At 35.0% G+C, this 21529-nt stretch overlaps 1 protein-coding gene across 1 annotated transcript in view; it reads left to right on the forward strand.

Moving 5' to 3' along the window:
- The first annotated feature begins 257 nt into the window (after positions 1-257).
- The window catches only part of LOC121729951, a 112556-nt gene continuing 91284 nt past the window's right edge, over positions 258-21529 (forward strand). The window contains exon 1 of the mRNA XM_042118694.1: positions 258-290. The gene's annotated coding sequence lies outside the window, so the exon portion shown is untranslated. The remainder of the gene's footprint in view (positions 291-21529) is intronic.

Genomic DNA, 21529 nt, shown 5'->3' on the forward strand with positions numbered 1-21529 from the left:
TATTTGTAACATTAGTATGGATTTTAGGCGGTTGCGACGATTTGTGCGGTCTAGACGTATGGAGACGGTCTACCGTATATATGTATACTGTGTGTATTGTATTGCGTGCGCAAGCGCAGCATCAAACGATACATCGTCGTTCCCACGCTCGCTCAGTCGCGTCCGTGTCGTACCACCACTTTTTAAGACAAACGTCGGACCGCCAAAAAATGAAGATGCCAATCTCGCTTTCTGTGCAAATTATTTGTAAAGTGTCTTCACTTGGTTTGGAGTGTGGATGGCTTGAAAGGGTAAGCTCGATTATATACTAATATAATACGGATGGAAAGGGCTTTTTAAGAAAAATACTTAAAAGTATTTTGAGGATAAAAACCATAGATAAAGTAATATATAAAAACTATCATAACTACTTGTACTATTATGTATTCTGCGTCATACATCCTTAAACTCAAAAGTATAAACATTGAACTAGCAGTTAAAATATGAAGAGATACTTAGACTTAGACTAGATAATTAGACTTTCGCATGTAAGTATAATAATATTATTAGTCTAGATTTTATTATATTTTTATTTATACTGAAAAATAATAGATGCTTGAAGAGCACATACGTGTCCGACTAGACCCGTTTTATTGGTTACCCCAATTACCTGCGACATGGCTTTACATAGATGACCCCACGACTTAGCTCTCTAATGTAGTCTACCTCTACACTCGAAATTCTAGAGCCTAAACTACGTGACCAAGTACTAAAATATAGAACTAAATATTACAGACACCCCTAAAGTATCAAAGAGTTTGAGGTGATCTGGCAGTGGGCAGCAACAGCTGTAATAAGTGACCTGCTGTGTAAGACGAGATTCCTATAACAGTTATCAAAAAAAAAAAGGAAAAAAAGAGTTTTAACTATACATTATCGAAGGTTAATAGACCTCAGATGCCTCCTAAAGTAACCGCTGCCAAAACTCCATAGTTGTTTGTTGTTCTTACCTCTATGATCAATGATATTCTATGTTACTAATTGTCTATGATAGGAAAACTTTCAGTCTTTATAAAATTACGAAAGTCTGGCTGTCGCTGGCTCTTGGGCCATTATATTTTACATGATTCAGAAAAGCATTCATACTAACGCCATCTATAGTCATTCTGGCACAACGAAACTACTAGACCTTTCTAAGGTGGTTTTATTAGTTCTCAATAGATGTCACAATTTCACATTCAAAAATTGCTTTAAATAAAAATAAAGTTTCATCGGGTGCTACAAATGATTAAAAATAAACGTTTTATTGCTGTATTAACAATTAAAAGTTTTTAATTGTTAATAATGTTTGATTTAAATAACATGAAAAAGGCTAATTTCAAATTTGAAGTAAAGCACAGCCATCTAGCGGTGATTGACGTTATGTGTTTGTTGACATGATATTCATAGTAGTACAATAATTTTACACTAGATAGTGCTTAATTTAATTTTTGGTCATCATCATCATCAAAGATAAAAGGCGAGCCAACCTATTTTTATTTTTTAATCTAATTTTTTTATTATTTAATTAAGCTTGGTTAATACCTAAAAATAACGAGGAACTAAATACAATCCATAAATTTATGTTCGATATTTTGTAAAAAGCAGTAAAAACGCCTTTTTTATATCGTACGGAACGTAAATCCTAAAATATCGTTCGCGCTCAAAAGCGCAACTATAAAATATATTAGAAGATTTATAATTTATTTGTTTAATGCCTAATTGTTCTGTCGAATAAAGGCCTGTGCTCAAAATAAGCAGTCTTAAATCCCTATTTCGTTAATCTTTGTTTATTGACGTTGTAACAATACGGGGCATAGACTATAGCAGATAATGACGTACTTTGGCCATAGACAATTATTTTTTTCGTGACTAGAATAGGGTGCAGGGATTAGAGAAAAGCCCGCGTTGTCAGAGGGAGTTAAGTTTGATATTTTGATGTTTATTATGCAAAATCTACTTGATTGATGATAAATGGATGATAAGGATATTGTATTTTGTAAACATGTTTGGATGAAATGCTGAGTCAAGTTCGCTTATGAGTTATGGTTTAGATAACATTTGAATTTAGAATTATTGAATCGTGATTGGCAGTTTTGATCTTTTTTTTAAATAAACCGTAACGATTTATAAATTATCCTGTACGACGTATTTTTATCATTAGTGCAGAATAAATGATTGAGTACCTACTTAGTTAAAATGTAAGGTCTGATGTAATTTCAGCATTACAATACGCGCTCCACATGCAAAATATGCATCGCCTACCCGGTATTTTCACTGACGTAAAAAACAAAAAATCAGCCAAGTGCGAGTTCGACTCGCGCACGAAGGGTTCCGTACCATTATAGAGGAAAAATAGGCGAAATTTGTGTTTTTTTGTATGGGAGCCCCCCTAATTATCAATTTTATTATTATTTATTAAAGTGTAAATACAAATGATTATTTTGTGAACATTTCAGGGGCGTACCTGTTGCCATCATTGTGATTAAGCAAAAAATTGCATTCTAGTAATAACGTTTGTTGTATGGGAGCGGAACCCTAAAAAAGACCCTTTACAACGACAAAATGCATAATATTCGCGAGGACGCTGGAACCGAATTTCTGGGTTTATAAACGAAGTCGCAGACAATATTAAGGCCATCCCCCGAGCAAATGACCTTGAACCCATGCTGAATGTACTTAAATTTAAATAAATTTACTTTAATTTAATTTAATAAGTACTTACTTGAATTTAAATAAATTGGTATTACTTTGGAAGCTGATAATATCATGAGTATAATAAACAAAAATAGGAAATTAATAACTATGAAAGGAACGTTCATATAAAATGAAGATTATTGCTGTATTTTTTTCGTAGCTTACATTTACAATTTAAAAACGGTAAATTGCGACACCTCCTAAGGGGAGCGCCTTAAGTAGAAAAATAAAAATACGGTCTCTTTTAACCGACTTTCAAAAGAGGAGGAGATTCTATGTTCGGCTGAATATTTTTTTGTAGTTATGTTAGAATTACTGTTAGAATATGCCTCAGGCTAGTCCAGTATAATGTGACTTGAATATCATGTCACTAAACAAACTATTGTCCGGCAGGGCTGTATTGTCGCTTCCCCTTCTAAAACAGTAGGACAGCGATAGTTTTTGTAGAAAAAAATAATTGAAAATCGGTTCACAAACGGCGGAGTAATCGTTGAACATACACAAATAAAAAAATAAAAAATATCCACAGCCGAACATAATTATAACCCCTTTTTGGAAGTCGGTTAATTATAGCTGCTGGCTGCTGCTGTGGCTATATAATTTTGATTATTAATCTATTACACGATGTTCCGCCAAACGTTGTACTGGCGTATTATTTTACTTTATTTTGGCTGGACGATTCTATCTTGCGACATCTTTAATTTTCTTCATTCTAGATGAGCCGCACTTCGTATTACTTCCCTCTTAATAAAAACCTTCCCTTCCTTCCTTCGTGGAAGTTCACTTCCACTAATATTTCGAGACTAAAATTAGCCAAACCTGTTCAGCCGCTCTTAAGTTTTAGGGAGATTAACAAAATTTAAAATTCTTTTTTATTTACACTGTCTTTTTCATACCCACAGTGGCCTGGGTATAAAAAATATGGTCGATTCTGAAACATCTGGATTAACACACTTCCATCAAGATTTTGCTGTTTGATAGTAATCGGACTGGATCAAACAAATAACAAAAGTTGCATTTAAATAGCAAAGGTCATTTGCATTGGTTTTCTCCTAAATTAATTCCTTGCCATCTTAATTGGTCCAGTGGCTTAAGCGGTTTGCCTGTCTATCTATCAGACTTAGGGCCTGTTTCACCATTTCCTGATAAGTGCCGGATAGGCTATCCGCCGACCACCACTTACCTTGACAGATGATGAACTATGGAGAATCTGTCAAAAAAGTTGTGGATATACCCCGCGTTCCATTTGATGTTAAAAACGATCAAAACGCTCAAAATGCCTCCTATTTGAGCGTTTTGATCGTTTTCAACATCAAATGGTATGCGGGCATAGCCTATCCGGCACTTTATCAGGGAGTGGTGAAACAGGCCCTATGAAGGTCTGTCTGTAACATCAGATTGCAGACAAACACATTCGCATTTACCTTATGGATTATACAGCCAATATGTGAGGGTGTGTAATGATGAGGAACGGGACATAGTGGTCGGTCGTGTAGAACGACTGTTTATCTTTTAGGTAGAATGTAACACATTGTTAAAACGGTATTTTGCATAATTGAAACAGCGTATATGCCTAATTGTAGTCATAAGTAACATCATAGACTATGGATGTTGTTACTTGTTTTTAACTCTTGCCCGTGGCTTATCAGTTGTCAGCTAATTTCTACTCATTTAAAGATTAAATTATATTCATAGGTATACCACAAATACTCCTAATTAAATTTACGTAAATAATAGTGAGGGTAATTATTTAGTAATGTGTAGTTAAGGTCCTAGTTAAAAGTTTAAAACTCACGGGAAGTAATAAATTCAATTAATTTTTCTAAATATCTTTAAACTAATGGTTTCCTTGTGGCACGCGACTTAATAAGTATTATTAATTATTTTAAGGATTTCCTATAGTCTTATAATAATTTTAGTTTATAGGAGAAAACTTGTAATAAAAATCTGTGCCTACCGGGTGATAAGTAACAATTAAAATAAATTACACGCATATATACTTAATAGAATAATAATTAAGATAAGGAACCAATTCAACAAAATTAAGGAAGCGAATGACATCCGCATTACTAAAGAAATTGTAGGTGTCCAACAAAACGTCTAGATCTACTAAAAGTATTTTCAAATAGTAAAACTTTGCTTATTTATTGGGCAAAAAATGTTTCTCGCGACCGCGATGCAAAAAATATGTTTTAATGTATGGATGGCCCCCCTTAAATATCAATTTTATTTTATTTAGAGTATCTGTTGTTATAGGGGCAACAAAAATACATAACGTTGAGGTTTTTGAGGTACAGCTTGGACACTGTATACAGACAGACGGGAAGACAGAGACGTCTTAGTGATACACTTCCGTTTTTACACTTTGGGCTTTGGGATATGGACTAATATTAATAGATTGTTATCTATTCCAATAAACTATCAAAATATTTTGACAATCTTAATACGGGTATAATGAAGGCACTTAAATAGATTGATGCACAGAATAAGTCCTCCGATAAAGCCCAGCATGGCCCAGCAGTGGGTCTGAAGATATTAATGACACCAATTATAAAAATAATTGGAACCCTCAATTAAAATTGGTCTGCGTACGGTAGCTATTTAGATTAGAAACCACAAAATGAAACCAACCTTAAACAGGTCAAGTCAGTTACGGATTTGCAGTTTAAGGATTCCGTACAACGCAGATTAATAATTCATAAGTTATCAAAAACCTTTTTTTTTATTTAAATTAGGTAAGTAAAATATTTAACAGATTCTTTCTTTTGCTGATTCTTTCTTGAACTGGAAGTAGCCGCTCGACAAACCATAGACTTTTTTTTTAATTCGTCCCCGCGGTCGGGAAAGGCCAAACCATAGACTTTTTTTTTTGTTAATTCGTCCCGGTCGGGACAGGCAAAGGGAGCGTTGCCCATACAGCCATTTCTATGTTTTCTCTATTTAATGAATGATAGTGAAGGCCGAAGCCAATTCTTTTATATTAACCATCATCTGAAATAGAGTTTTCATCAGGCCGAAGCCATTTCTCATATTTTGATAGTATTTTACTGTCCCTTCTTCAATTTGACATATTATTGTCGTCATAGGTCAAACCATAGACTTAGTTGAGTAGTTAAACATTTTTTAATACATATAAGAGACAGGCAAAAGGATGAACTCGAACGGACAGCCATACAATTCCTTTAGAGGAGCGGAACCCTAAAGTCTAATTAAACTTATAGCCTCTAGTCATTATGTAGCCATTAAATATTATCGTGAGTGTGTGATGTAAGAATTAGGGCTATCGCACATAGCTCATAAGCCATTTATGCACCGTTTGGAGTTTATTTTATATTATTTGGAGTTATTGTTATTGGGCCACCATCCATTCTCAAGTAGATACCTGTTATGTATAATAATAATAATATAATATAATATATATGGACGCCTCACACCACGTCAGTCTGGCCCCGTGTTAAGTACCTAAAGGACTTGTGTTACAGGTACCAGACAACGGAAATATATTTAATACTTTTATACTATACATATATTTAAGATTTTTATTATATGATACACATATTTAATACACATCCAGACCCGGAAACATTGAAAACTTTTTGTTCCGTCGGCGGGATTCAAACTCGCGACCCCCGGCTTGAGCTACCAACGCGCTTACCACTGAGCCACAGAGGTCGGTCGTATGCTAGGATAGCGGCAACCGACCAACCAAAAATTAAATCCCGCGAAAAACCTAGACCTTCTAAGAACTAGAGTCATATTCATGAACAAAATATTCGCTCTGTCTTTCTCCCGTCAGACAATTAACACAGCTTAGCATTTTCATGATTATTAATTACTAGTAAAATGAGTTAACTTCGTATACTTTCCTTCGTAGACTTCCAAGACTGAAATTAGGTAAATCGGTTCGGCCGTTCGCGAGTTTTAGCTACACTAACCAAATTTTTAAATAATGTTTATTTCTATTAATAAATATGTAAGGGGAGCGCCCTATGAGAGATTAATGAAATAAAAGTATTATCGGACTTCATTTATTGTGTTAAGATTTAGTGTTCACTATACAGGTAAGTATACGTGCCGGCAGGGCGACAAGCCCTTACGGAATCTTATTATAGACTAACTAAAGACTAAAGGGGCACCTGACACGTATATGTCTATGATGCACACACACAACATAATTATTGCGTATGTGCATAACTGCATATACTGCACGTTACAAATAGATACCCGAAAAACTTTGGAATACATAACGTAAGTAAATAACTTATAGGCTCACATCACACCGAAATGGCAGCGCAGGGCAGCGTCGGCGTCGCGGGCGGCCGCAAGACTTTCCAAGTCTCTCAAGCGATACTATGTATTATAATAATGAAGATACGATTTAAACTCATATGACACTGAAAATGCTCGCCACTGCGCTGCCAGCAGCTGCCATTTCGGTGTGATTTGACCCGGGTTGATTTGATGAACGGGACGAGGCGAGGCGAGACGCGGCGCAAATTTGAATTTATTTGACAGATTTCAATTGCGCGAATTGATTTTTGAATAAAATGAATTTGACAGATTCGCAAGGCGTCTTCTTGCGAATCTGTCAAATCCATATTAATTTAGAAATGCATCTACGCGTCGCGTTGCGGTCTGAATCAACCCTCAGTGTGCGCTGGGTCTAACAACGTCCGTTTGAAGTAAGGACAATCGCACACTCCATTAACTCCGTTTATAAGGGGTGTAGGTTTCCTTAAAGGGCGCCTTACCGGCCCTGTGTAATTCCTAATACGGTTATTATTTAACCATCAGAATGTTTGGGTAAGTGGTTAACCGAGGTATGAAACTACTTTTACGCTGTCTGGGTCTTACCAGACTTTGAACTAATTTCATTCATACTTACAATAATTAAACAATTACGAAAATTCATTAAATTTGATCATCAATGTCTTCAATGGTGGTATTGGGTCTTTTGGGTTAATTGTATTTTTTCAAGTATTTTGATCTATTATTCTTCTAGATCTCCGTGCCAAACATCAAAATCAGTTTAGCGACTTATCCGTGAAGAAGGGAGATCCATACACACTTTCGTATTTACTTATTTAATATTTTACCTACATTAATAGTATAGAATTATGGATAGATAGTTAAGCTGCGAACTATCTGTTCTCATGGTTTGAGTTTGTAACTAAAGTTCAACTTATAGTACCTACGGGAGCCCTAGAACAAATTTTTGTGATTTAACAAGCAAATTGTGAGTAGATACATTTTGATAAGACGAACAACATTTTTATTTTCAAAAAATCTCGAAAGTGGTAGCTAATAGAGATAGAAAGGATTTCATACTTTGACTTGATGGTTCTAAAATATGGACTGTTGTATTTGTAGAACAAGATTATTCTTAAATTATATAACTATTAACCTACCAATATACAAAAAATCAGCTGGTTAGGGTTCCGTTTTAGGGTTCTGTAATCAACAAAACTTGGTTGACTACTGTACCCTAAAACGGAACCCTAACCAGCTGATTTTTTGTATATTGGTAGGTTAATAGTTATATAATTTAAGAGTAATCTTGTTCTACAAATAAAACAGTCCATATTTTAGAACCATCAAGTCAAAGTATGAAATCCTTTCTATCTCTGTTATCTACCACTTTCGAGATTTTTCGAAAATAAAATGTTGTTCGTCTTATCAAAACGTAGCTACTCACAAAAAATTAGCTTGTTAGTAATCACAAAAAAATTGTTCTAGGGCTCCCTCACTATTAATTGCAAGCTTCTAACAAGTTAAAATTGTTAAGTTACTAAGCCATGTCGATGCTATACCAATCAACATAATATTATATTATTATAGTTTTCAATTAAGTTAAATTTAATTGGAAAGGTTAGTAATTTTAATGGAAATGGTTAGTTATCAGGAAAAAATGTACAATGCATTCGGACAATGTTCTCTATTTAATTTATTCTAGTGTACTTTTGTAACATTTTAAATACTTCAGCTGCTCATACAAATATCTACTTAATGTAAAATAGTCAAAATTCGTTAGTAATAAAAAATTTCGCCATCTGCTTGATTGTCATTTTGATAACATTATTACGTCATATTTGCGTTATTTTGTTTAGACGTTTCTTATATTGTTATAATTAATTTAATTAGGAAGTTATATTAAGTGCTTTCGAAAATAATTTAAATTAATTTAATTATTAACGATCCCGGCACGCGACAAGTAAAAACCGTTAATAATAATTATAAAATAATATTTTTTACAAGGACTTCGCTACAAAAAATATTTGCTTTATTCGTCAAATATGAAACTTAACCCTTTTCTGCACACGCTGGGTCAAATGAGCACCTACTACGTGGGTATTGTTCAAAGACGAAAAAAGTTTTTCTCCCTTTGGTTAGCGTTATAAAAACTTAATAAAGTCATATTAATATTAAAATAAATCGTATCGTATTTTAGAAAAAGCAAAGCTATATTAATATTTAGACTGGACATATTATAAGTACGTAAAAACATTTATCATAAATGATTAGAACCCACAGTCCACAGAAAAGATGACCACAAGTTAAAACACCCGCATTAATTGTTTCGCGTTATTGTATTGTATTATTTGTATTACTGTATTATTGTATTATTTGTGTAAGAGTATTGTATTGGTACAATATTGGGCTAATATGCGGGCGCGAGCCAGCTGTTGAAACGTTTAGAGGCAATCGTCCATGACGTATATTGAATTAAATGTGCTTTTAATACAAAAAATATTGGATGAGTTGCTCATCGTGGCCTTCCATAATCCATTGGTTGCCCCTTCGTCGAGTCGATGATAGAAGAATGTCCTGTTCGACCTGAAAATAAAAATGTTTTTAAATGTAGTAGATGTTCGTCAATTATCATAATTATTATTTTCAATTTAATAGATAATATTTTCCGGATCTCTTTCATATTTAAAACTTTACCCTGAAGCTTCTAGATTTCAATAAATCTGATTAATTTTTGGCATGACTTCGTAAGCACATGATCCCGCAGAAATAAATAAATTCCCCACGTTCAAAGTGACTACTTTTTATCACAGATATAGTGATCACGAAAAAGGAGACACACTTGTCTCCTTTTTCGTGGTCACTATATCTGTGATAAAATATGTATTTACATCAAAATCAATCGACTGAGTTTTGTACATGTAAATCTTTTCTCTATGTTAGTAATTTTAGCATATAAAATCTAAATAACATCATAAATATCCATTTTCTATCAACTTCCTGCATATCGGTTGTCAAATTACTGTTCTAAAACGCGGCCAACGTTTGTAGTTTGGGGTCTATGGGCCCATACGGAACATGTTAACCCCTTCATGCAAATGAGTACCATACCGACATATGGCGCCGCGCGGTACACTTCATACCGAATATTATTTTATGCTTTTGAGTAGGATAATAGAAATAATTAAAGATAAGATAAGAGTAATGATGATTATTGTAATGGTTACTTTTGAGTAATAGAGCAGACAGCTTGTAGACTTCACAACATGAGTTATAATAGTAAGAATGTGTGTTGAGTAAAATGCCAACCAATGCCCATTAAACACTCTGGCATTTTCCTTTTTAAGTATTTGTAAGGGCGATCGATAAGCGCCTTAATGCTCAAAATGCTCAAACATTTTCCCCGGTATAGTGGTGCCAAAAAACGCAAACTTTTACCGCGTTTATGTTTTGTAAATGACTGTACAATATGTCAGTATTTCGATCCCACTTGAGATATTCGTCATTACCATACAGAATTAGCATACAACGATATTGGTTTAGCGGCTAACCGCGTTTGCCACATTAGTGTTTTACCTTTATATATATTGGCCCCTATGCTGACTGCATAAGGGTTAATATCGTAGACTCAGAGGTAAAATAACTTAAAACAGGTTGTACGCTCGTAAATTTTCTATTTAACGTTCTACTTGACGTATTTCCAGAATTCATATTGGTAACGTAAGTTACATTTTAATGTGTTTCAGTACTATGGTATGAAGGTAGAGTTTAGGTTTTAATATAGCATTAAAAAATATGAGACAAAAATAAAATTGTTTTACATAATAAATAATAATACACTAGCTATTTAACCGAGCTTTGTTCGGTATTCGATAAAACACGAATAAAATGACATTTTCTAAAAATAATTCCTAGCTAGATCGATTTATCACTGGCGAAACCCCCTATATACTCATGGAAATCGTTGGAGCCGATTTCGAGATTCCAATTATATTATACTTATATATACAGGGTGTAACAAAAATAAGTGATAATACTTTAGGGTGTGTACGTGTTCCCTGTAGAGAGTTCACTGTGAAAGTAGCAGCGCCGAAATACCAAAAAAAATTTTCACTTTTGTATGGGGAAACTCGTGACGCTCGAGCCATTGCCCATACAAAAATGAAAAAAAAATTCGTCTTTCAGAGCTGCTACTTTCACAGTGAACTCTCTACAAGGAACACGTACACACCCTAAAGTATTATCACTTATTTTTGTTACACACTTTATACAAGAATTGCTCGTTTAAAGATATAAGATTTATTAACAAAATGTAGAGGACAAAAGTACAGTTTTCAGTTTGAACTCACTATTGATGTATGTTTTACTAGATGACCCGTGAACTTTGTATCACACCGTATGGACTATGAACCTTCCCTAGACGTCCTTGAACATTTCAAGACTAAAATTTGCCAAATCGGTCGTAAAAATTAGCGAGACTAAAAAAATAAAATTCATTTTTATTATGTACATAGATACTAATAAATATTATGTACTTTACACACGCACAAACATAACCGCTACTCATCCAATTACGTTAATATTAATCCGGCGCGTACATTTCTGCGCACGCGCATTATATTAATTAGGCCACAATTATTCACAAGTGGCCGGCCATTACTGAACAATCGGCCATTGTTGTCCTAATAAACAGTTGCGCGTGGCCAGCGGTCCGAACGACCCAGTGCGACCACGGAGGGGTTAACATCTGCTAATCTCGGAATTATTGTGATTTAGAGAGCTTATCTAATGGATATAAGTAATTGATAAATTATGTAGTTTAGTCAGTACTGGTTAGGACTGTTTAGGGTTTAATGAGCCTACTATGACGTCTTAAAAAGCAATAATTTGTAAAAATAATGGCCGGTTTACATTATTCCATCCAGCGTTGGATTCTCTTATATTATATACTAATTAGCCGTTTGTGTCCCACTGCTGGGCAAAGGCCTCCTTGAATTGCTACTGGAAAAATGAAAACGGGCACTGGATGCACTGGAATATAATTCAGTCCACTCCAGTGCCCGTTCACATTATAACAGGTCATAAACAGGTAAACTTTAAGCTCTTATAAAATGACGAAAGTCGTTGTCGCTGGCTCTTTGGGCCAGGCCACAACGATGCGTTGCGGTGTCGTATCGCAAAAACAACATCGCACTGATATGCGATGCGATGTCGCAACGCAAAAATTAAAAAATATAGCACTCTTTACATCGGAAATTCCCACGATTTATACGACGCGACGACGCGACGCCTCAACGCAGTCTTGTGGCCTGGCCCTTTCTCTACAGTCTACATTTTTTTTTTTTTTTATGAAAAAAGGGGGCAAACGAGCAAACGGGTCACCTGATGGAAAGCAACTTCCGTCGCCCATGGACACTCGCAGCATCAGAAGAGCTGCAGGTGCGTTGCCGGCCTTTTAAGAGGGAATAGGGTAATAGGGGAGGGTAGGGATGGGAAGGGAAAGGAATAGGGGAGGATAGGAAAGGGAATTGGGCCTCCGGTGAACTCACTCACTCAGCGAAACACAGCGCAAGCGCTGTTTCACGCCGGTTTTCTGTGAGAACGTGGTATTTCTCCGGTCGAGCCGGCCCATTCGTGCCGAAGCATGGCTCTCCCACGTATAAAATATATAATACATTGCTTATACCACAGAATAGATAATAGTACAAGTACTTATACTTACTTACATATTTTGTCTATCATTACAAAATATCATTCATAAGACGCAAACCACAAGATTAACAAATTGTAGTAAATTATTTAACAGTACTAATACTCGGTTAAAATAAATGATAGATTTAAAGTTGTTCAAGTTGAACAGCTACTAGGGTTGTTACTTTGTGCTCAGTGAATTCCAGCTGTTTCAATAATCGTTTTTGCTATAGCGGTCACATAATTGAATTAAAGTACTTTATTGTAACTCAACTGTGTAGTAAAAGTTAAAATAAATATTAACAAACCTTAAAAGTTAGGTATGCACTAGTAATTCTAATAATTAAAGTTAACCTTAGCAATAAAACATAAAACCTTAAAATTATTCAACATTAATTATTAATAAACGCTACAGCGTGTTCAACAAGGAAACGCAGGGTTTTTAAATTTTGACAGCCCTACAGGCAAAGGATACGGAAATGTCCTTAATTTTGTGTCAACGAAGACGTTCCCACGCTGACACATAACTATAATCATTTGTTTACTATAATTGCTAACTAAATTTTTAACCGACTTGCTTAAAAAACAGTTTAATTTTGTCATTGAGTTCGTTAATTGGAAGTCAAGAAGTGTGAAAGTTTTGTATGGATTTGTTGGAAACTTGGATGGAATTTTCGGTAAAAGTAAACAATATGGTTAGTGAACAATAAAAAAATATAACAAAATCAATACTACACGCGCAATTGTCTGTTTTTTTTAATCTTTTATCTTTAAAAAAAATCGTATTGTAGAATTATTTAGTAGAATTTCGTAGAACGTGTGTAAGTTGTTATTAGATTAAACTATACTCAATAGTAAAGTCTCAACAATCATTCGTTATTATTTTCTCATAAACAATAAAGTTTTTACAATAACTATTATGACTTAGGTTTATTACCAGCTTAGCGTAAATAAAAGTACAGTTTTCTAGAGTCCATTTTGTGCCATTAGTGAGGTCGTGTGACAATAGCTTTATAATCACGACGCTCTTGTGTTGTTAGCTTTACACTTGTACTTTTCACATCCATAATTCCATATCCATACTAATATTATAAATGCGAAAGTGTGTCTGTCTGTTACCTCTTCACACCCAAACTGCTATACTTACCGATTTTGCTAAAATTTGCTTTGTCGATACTTTGAGTCCCGGAAAAGGACATAGGATACTTTTTATCCCGGAAAAATGTACGGTTCCCACGCGATAAGCGAGTTTTAGCGCAACGGAGTCGCGGGTATCATATAGTAACTATGTAGTTCTTTTTACACATAAAAACACGTACTTAACATAAAAAAAATACGTAGAGACTGTAGACTAGAGGGACCCATCCCCCATAAACGACGACGTAGACGTCGATTGTGCACGAAAGCTTCACAATCATGGTTATTAATTATGATTCATGGCCCAACTAGAAGAGCAGCAATGATCTATAATACACATAGTGTTTCAGTTAATCGATTCTTATAGAGAAACCAGCTGACCCTGCAAACGTTGTTTTGCCATATAAATAATTTCTAGTATCAATATAAAAAAGTACTAAGTAAGTAGATAAAAACCTATTCTCAGTCGTAACGAATGTATGTACTTATACAAAATTTCATAAAAATCAGTTAAGCCGTTTTGGAGGAGTTCGCGCACACTGTGACACGCACAGACATAGATCAATATAGATACCACATGTCCCTCCATTTGTATGAAAACGAGCGTGCCACTTTTTTCCTACCTACTGTGACGTACCGATGATAAGAAACGTGTCCATTATCTAGGCCAGCGTTTCAGCGTTTCTGTTCGAAATCTAAAGCTTAATACGGCACAATGAGGCATTTAGGCATTTTTAAAATTCCGATTGACGTCCGATTCCGATAGCAGACTAAAGAACAGACTTTCGAAAGGCGAGCATTGCTCGTCGTTTGGGAGCTCGATATGGCACGCGAAGTACATACACATGCGGTATCTATCTTGATCTATGTATGTGGTGACACGAGAATTTTTTATCTTATAATATTAGATGTTACAATAATTCTCTTGCTATTCAGTGGCGATCAAATCCGTTTTTGCGAGTGAGATCGACAAGGAATTTTAAATGCAATATTCTGTATATCCATATCCATACTAATATTATAAAAATGCGAAAGTGTGTCTGTCTGTCTATCTGTCCGTCTGTCTGTCTGTCTGTCTGTTACCTCTTCACGCCCAAATCGCTGAACCGATTTAGCTATGGCATGTAGATACTTTGACTTTTGAGTCCCGGGAAAGGACATAGGATACTTTTTATCCCGGAAAAATGTACGGTTTCCGCGCTATAAACGAGTTTTAGCGCAACAGAGTTGCGGGCGTCATCTAGTTGCATATAAAATATTAGTACTAATGTAAACGGTAGGTAGCCCTTTTGATAATTTGGTAGTAAATGTTTACACTTGGCGCGATGCGGGCGGCAGATGTATTGCAAGGGTGCCAAGGGCTCAAATCATAAAAACAGCGATTAACATTTTGTATTATGGTGAGAAAAGTCCTATTAATATAGATAATAGAGCCCTACCAATATAAATATGAGTTTAGCTCGGCTTGAGCTTGTACAAATATGACTGTAGCTTGGCTCGAGCTTGACCATAAAGAAATTATGTCAAGTAGAACTAAATTTTTTCAAAAATGTGATAGCTACGAAAAAACTAGAGCCCTCATTTTTGTCAACCCCTTAATATGGCCAAGCTGTAAATTTTTCCAAGCTCAGAGCTGTAAAAGAAAGATAATCTTTTATGCTCTACAGTTGACATAGTCGTCAAAGGTAGCAAAAATACTAAACGTAGTTCCAAATATTAAAACCATAATGAATAATGTAAAACGCCAAATGGTAATCGAGATTTTATCAGTTTGCAAACTTTTTGTATTGCACCAAAACTTTCGTGTCTGAAATGATTGTTTATGGTGAATAGCAACGATGTAGTATCAAAAGAACATCGCACTACAAACATAATATTATATTACTGAAATTAACGCTCAAACTATAGAGGTGATAGGAGATATTGAGTTTGTGACTATGTTTAAATTACCAATTCAAGACTAAATTAGCGGAGCTTTCGTTAATTTTTGGGTTCCGTACCCAAAGGGTAAAAACGGGACCCTATTACTGAGACTTTGATGTCTGTCCGTCTGTCTGTCTGTCTCCAGGCTGTAACGCAAGAACCGCTATAGCAACTGTTCTGAGTTGTAGTTTGGTTGGTTGGTATAATTAAAGATAGACTTGACAAAAATTACTTTATTGTTACTTGTATGTGCAAACAAGAGAATAGAAAAGTGAATGACAAAATGACAAAGCAAATTCCTAAAATATTAATAATGTGGAAGGTATTTGAAATATCAATTGGTCGGTAGTTAGAAATGTTAGCGTGCCGGTGGTTGTAAATTTATCGTATTGCTATTTAGTAGTCGTAGGCGCTCGAACAGCAACAAATAGTAAAAACAAAAAGAAAAGTTAATATTTACGGGGGGCTCCCATACAACAAACGTTATTTGTTTGGTCTTTTTGGCTCGTAATCCATAATGGCAACATATAGACACTTGAAATTTTCACAAAATCCTCAATTATATGTGTACTTTAATAATAAATAATAAAATTAAAATAAAATAAATAATTAAGGGGGGCTGCCATACAAAAAACACATTTTTTTCTTATTTTTGCTCTATAACGGTACGGAACCCTTCGTGCGCGAGTCCGACTCGCACTTGGCTGATTTTATTTTACATACAACCTTCAATTCCATATTTTAGCGTTTATCGCGCGCAAGATGCTGACGTAGTTTGACTTAGTTTAATTCAAAGGTTATCCTTCATTATAACTTATAAGACACCAACATAATATTATATCTAATATCAAATACAATGGTCCACAACCACCTTCTTCATTTTGGACTATATATATTATATCGGTAGATGACGCCTGCAACTCCGTTGCGCCTAAATTAATTTATCACACGGGAACCGTACATTTTTCCGGAATAAAAAGTATCCTATGTCAAGGTACTATCAGAGAAGTTGATTCTTAGGCAGATGGCGGACGTATGTAATTTGGCCGCGTTATGTCAAACCCATCCGACCGATCACAGCTATAGTTTGTGCGTTCTAAGATGATATGGGTGACAGTTTTCATGTTCCTTGCTACGGGTTTTTTTACAAGAAAACAAAAAAAAACAAAATGTAATAAATTATATTCCATCTACAAAAACAAATGTTTCCTATAATTGTAAATGAATAAAAATGAAAAGATGCTAAATGCTAACTTATTAATAAAAATTATAAATATTAACTGTGAAATAGGAGTAAAAAATTATTGTTACGAAAACATTTGAAAAAGTCATATGCATGAAACGGAACTTATGTCAATAGAGATTGACACGGTTAAATCGAAATCAAATCGATAAAAAAGGGCGGCCATCTTAAATCGTCGGCACCACTGAAATGTCAGTACGAAATCGATAATTTCGATTGCAATTCCTTTACGAAGTGATTCGATATTTTTAAACTATCGATTAATTTTTGTTAGGTAACTTCCCTACTATTGTCAATTATAATGTGTCACGCATATCATTATAAAACGCACAAACTATAACATTGAATTGACATAAGCCGACCACATGACGTAGTTCCGTCAACTGCCTAGGAATCAATTTCCTCGATGGTATATATCTCCATGATGTCTCCATGCCAAAATTCAACAAAATCGGTTCAGCGGTGTGGGCGTGAAGAGGTAACAGACAGACAAACAGACACAGTTACGCATTTATAATATTAGTATGGATATCCTCTGCTGGGATGTCGATGGCAATGTAGTTAACACCATCGCGCGTGCCAGATTTGTGGCAGATATAAAATGTGTTCCCCGCTGACAAACGCCAGAGATCTTATCATATTGCGTGTGATATGCCAATTGCCAACGCATTTATTGATTTTTGACCAGTCAAGGGTGGTTTGCCAAATTGTTTCTACTGGGTGTAACAAAACACAGTGATTATACCGTAGAGTGTGTATGAGTTCACTGTGAAAGTAGCAGCGCTGAAAGAAAAACTTTTTTAAAGTTTTGTATGGGCATATTCATGACGCCGCGCTGGGGTTTTACCATTTACTTTTTTCAACAATACGTTCGAAATTGAAATTCACGGTTTTAAAATTCGATCTAATTAAATGACAACCATAGAGAATAGAACACGCGACATTGTTTTTCTGACCGCACCGTCACTGGCTGATGCGTTTTTAAATGGAGACGCGTGTTCCAATTGACATATGGCACAAAACAATTACAATTGCCCCTTTCATCTGACGCTCGTGTTATTAATTATTGACATAATTGTAATAACATGCGCGTCCCATACCGCGTCCCTAAAAGTCCCTAGTTCCCTACACCCTACTCAGACTCAATACAGACTTCTTTGGTATTATTTAAACAGGTATTATCACAGTAAGTATTATATTATGTTTGCTTAACAATTGTGACGTACTAGATGTGATATATTTAAGTCAAAGACCTAAATTTGATTGATTTAAGTACATATTACTATTTTTAAACGACTTCCAAAAACTAAAGTCGGCCTAATGGTTAGTTCTGTCTAATCACTATTGTGTCAATACATCTTCAGATTCGATTTTCAAATCTTACCTTAGACAGTGAACATAAAGTTGACTGATTGAATACGCTGACACCATTGCTGACACTTTCAAATTTCAATAGATCGTCGATTGACAGATCAATCAAGTCCCGATTCCCGGACGTCTTGTGTTACCACTCTGTTACCTTTGTGTTACTTTAGCATAAGATTTGCATCAAATATACGTGGGAATATTTATTATTTACGTTGCGCCAAAATTGAATCTTGCATGACATCGCCACTGTAATTTATGCTATAATACTGTACTCGGCGAAACATGGCTGTAGCGGTCGTTGACTCCGTGTCAAAAACTTGTCATTTTCTATATAAAACGCGATTGACAATGGACTAGGAATATCTGACACTTCATAATTGTCAATCGCGGTTTAAATATAGAAAATGACAAGTTGTTGACAGGGAGTCAATGACCTACCGGCTACCGCCATGTTTCGCCGAGTAGGTACAGTATAATATTAGCGGGCCCGACGGATGTCTTCCCGTCATTTCAATGAAGTTTAAATTGTCAAAACTCAAAAGTTCAAATTACAAAACACACAACTGAGTTTCGGGCGCCAACTAGTAATTTATGTGCCAACTAGTAACTAGAAAAAATATTCAAAAGCTTTTTTCCATGACCTTGAATATTTTAAAATTAGATGATCCAAACCGTGGGAATAATGGGATAAATCCAAACGAATTTTCTACATCTTTTGACACTTGTCACAAATTCTATGAAATTTTCTGATGCACTTAAAAGGCCCATTCACGGCACGTGAATGGGCCTCTTTAGCGATTTGGGCCAGCCATTTTGTAAAATGATATCAAAACGCGGGAACGACTTTTCAAAAATATAAAAATGTAATAACAATACTTTTTTAAACTATACGAATTGAAAATATATAAAATAATAATTGAATAAACTTCATTATTAGGGGAGGATGTGCCGTTTCTGACCTCTTGACCCTGTGGTGAATCACAATTTAATTCTATGACTACCCCATACATACGAATACATTTTCAAAGAAACGACATGTTATTTAAATGTTTAGTTTGTTCAGATATTTAGATCCAGTTGATTTAATTTTGACGTAAAAAAATCTTGTATTTAATACCTTTTTTTTAATGAAATAAGGGGACAAACGAGCAATCCGGTCACCTGATGGAAAGCAACTTCCGTCGCCCATGGACACTCGCAGCATCAGAAGAGCTGCAGGTGCGTTGCCGGCCTTTTAAGAGGGAATAGTGTAATAGGGGAGGGTAGGGAAGGGAAGGGAATAGTTGAGGGTAGAGAAGGGAATAGGGTAGGGGATTGGGCCTCCGGTAAACTCACTCACTCGGCGAAACACAGCGCGAGCGCTGTTTCACGCCGGTTTTCTGTGAGAACGTGGTATTTCTCCGGTCGAGCCGGCCCATTCGTGCCGATGGCTCTCCCACGTGTAAAATACTACCATACCTACCATAATAAACTATGTTATATTTGAAAGTGTCTATATTTATATCACTTCGTCAGTCTTCCCCTGACCCCTGAACTAATTTGGATGAAATTTTGTAATGACGTAATTTGAGTCCCGCATGGTAAACGATTTTTGGGACAAGTCAAGAGAACATTGTAATCATTAATCACTATTTTATTTTTGTTTTACCGGAAAACAAAACGGTAATTAAGTAACAATATGAGTAAATACATAGCAAGAAGATACACAATTACATTGTTTTCGCATATAGAGAAAAGAGGAAATAAAAGACATTTAACAAATCTCAAGAAATTGTATTTCTGCTAATATTCGGCGAACAGGTAAAAAGATCGAATGCGGAGCCTTCCGCCGAATGAGTGCTATAGTGGTTAAAGGTAAACTAGACCTTATAAAGAACGAATTTTGCCTGTAGTTAGTAGAGTGGGAAGCCATGGAGAGAGTCGGTCTATGTCGCATGTGTGTTACTTTATAAGGCACGTGCATGTTAATTTTCGATAATAGAGTTGGAGAATCAATAAGAAATTGAGCAATTTTTACGAGAAAGATTACGTCGTCGTAACTATAGTAAGTTAATCTATTCATATTTAGTACTGATATCAGGGCTTAGAAATTGATAATCATTCATGAAGTTTAGTTGATTTTAAATGTTTTGTTTATGTTTAAATGACAATGATTTCAACCAGTTTGAACAATGATCGAAGAATTGAATTAATAACATCATTGGAGCAGACAAATTAGGGATGTGACACCAAATTATTCGATATTAAATTAATTTTTTACTTTAGTAAATTATTCATGTCACGAAATGTCACTTGCCTAATGACCCGTGACGCAGGTGGTGTTTGCACGTTATACCACCGCATACCATCGCTATGGTGACATAACGAAGTAAAAAAAATATTATATGAAAAAAAGTCACATGATAAGATATGATGTGACGTATGCGCTATAGATTGGTAACGGCAGCAGTCAGAGAGTTAATGATAACTTTAATTACATAATTAATATTTTGACAAAAAATTTACTTAAACTTTTGTAATAACTAAGTGTTTTATTGCGACCGTAAGTACTTATAATTTATATAAATATTAAAGTAGGTACATAATATTTTGCGGCCTATATTATTGTAAAAAAATATTGAATTGATATTAAGTCCCAATTATTTCATAATTTATTTATTTTTTTGCAAACTCAGTTTAAAATCGAAAAGTAACGCAGATTACTTGTGCCAAAAATATTTTCTAAGCTTTACAAATCTATATAATATATAAAACTCAAAGGTGACTGACTGACTGACATAGTGATCTATCAACGCACAGCCCAAACCACTGGACGGATCAGGCTGAAATTTGGCATGCGGGTAGATGTTTTGACGTAGGCATCCGCTAAGAAAGGATTTCGATAAATTCCAATCCCAAGGGGTTCAAATAGGGGATGAAAATTTGTATATTTCTCTTAACGCGAGCGAAGCCGCGGGCAAAAGCTCGTTTAGTATAAATTTGTAAAGCTTAGAAAATATTTTTGAAGATGGACAAGGGCAGACAACTTTTATCAAAGAAATTTAGTTTGCTCCACATTCAATCAAACTAACAATACTCATTGTCCTACCTTTAACGAACGATAAAAAAAAAATAGAAGCCTTCTGAGATTTTTTGCACTGCACGATTTTCTTTAGTACTATTGTAGTTTTTGTGAGAATTAAGTATTTTGGAGCGCAGCTGGTA

This window comes from Aricia agestis, chromosome 8, assembly GCF_905147365.1.
Source record: "Aricia agestis chromosome 8, ilAriAges1.1, whole genome shotgun sequence".
NCBI lineage: Eukaryota > Metazoa > Arthropoda > Insecta > Lepidoptera > Lycaenidae > Aricia > Aricia agestis.